Source organism: Myotis lucifugus, unplaced genomic scaffold (genome assembly GCF_000147115.1).
Source record: "Myotis lucifugus unplaced genomic scaffold, Myoluc2.0 scaffold_392, whole genome shotgun sequence".
Taxonomy (NCBI): Eukaryota; Metazoa; Chordata; class Mammalia; order Chiroptera; family Vespertilionidae; genus Myotis; species Myotis lucifugus.
The window spans coordinates 136370-137733 of record NW_005871440.1 but is presented as its reverse complement, the minus strand read 5'-3'; positions in this window follow the sequence as shown (position 1 = coordinate 137733).

The window sequence follows — 1364 nt, the reverse complement described above, 5'->3', positions numbered from 1 at the left end:
ATATTTTATTGCTATTCCTATGTGATGCTAGTTTTTGAAAGCCCAGTGAAGAGTAATAAAAGCAAAAAGAAGCAACTCAAATCATGGCCTTCTAAATATTCATTCTCTATCTATGTGCAATCATAAGGGAACCATTTGACATTAGTAGTATCTGGGTCATCATCATGATGTATACAAGGATTCCTCTGTAACTGAACTTTAGCTGGACAAATCTCTCAAGTGGATCTGTTGCTTAGGAACAAGGGGCAGAGAAGACCAGTGAGTCCATGGCCCATCTTCAAAGTTGTCTTTCGGAAATAAAATACAACCAAATAGTAAACTAAATTTGCACTTGAACAGATTAACCTCTTCAGCAGCTTTGAACCCCCAAATTAACCCCAAGATATTGTTTAATCATTGTCCTATAACAATATCACGGTCACATGACCACAATTATATCACATTATGCCTTTATGATATCCACTTATGATATGTGTAATATGCAACTTACTTCATATGTCTAAAAATTTACTGAGATTATAGAAAGGACTAGCCACTTGAAAGAGTAATCTGATTTACTTCTTTATGTAGTGAATAGGTAAATTATGTTAGCCATAGAATTTTGTGGTCATAGCATATAAGGCATTTTTTTTCCATTTCTATTTTCCTTCTCTCTTGGATAAATGACTGCAAATTGCTTGAGTACCATTTATACATTTTAGTAAAGAAGAAGTAATAAAACCAATTTACTAACTACAATACATACCAATCAAAGAAACTTGTAAAAAAATATGATTTTTAAAGGTTTATTATTAATTTTGGCGATTCTGAAACATGTCATAAGGGATTGAAACTAAGAAAACAATATAAATTCCCCAGAACTGATTACATAAACATTGATTCTCCTGTATAAGTCATCCTGTTCACCCTACATTCAACAGGAAGGCCAATGACAACAAAAAAACAGAGAACTCAAGAGTGTCCAGAGGACAGCCCTCCAGGTAATGCTGCCAACAGAGAGAAGCAAAGTGTTCCTTGCATTTTCAAGACATGTGAGATCATTACAGGAAAATCACTCACATTCAATATGTTTTATTCAGAACATAAAGCTGTTTCACTAGAAAGTAAAACGAATAAGACACTGGGTCACATATTTGAGGGGAAGTGGGTGGAAAAGATGTTTCTACTGTTCTTTTGAGAAAGTGAATACTCTGAGGCTAGACTAATTTCTTTATTGGTGGGGGAAAAGAAAGCATGAGATTCATTTCTTTATAAATATTTCTACTGATAAGAGAGATCTTCAGTCCCAGCACTTCTGCCTAAGCATGGATCAATGATCCATGGAAGATGCTTAAACCCAGCTGCAACCTCGTCACTCTTCCTTT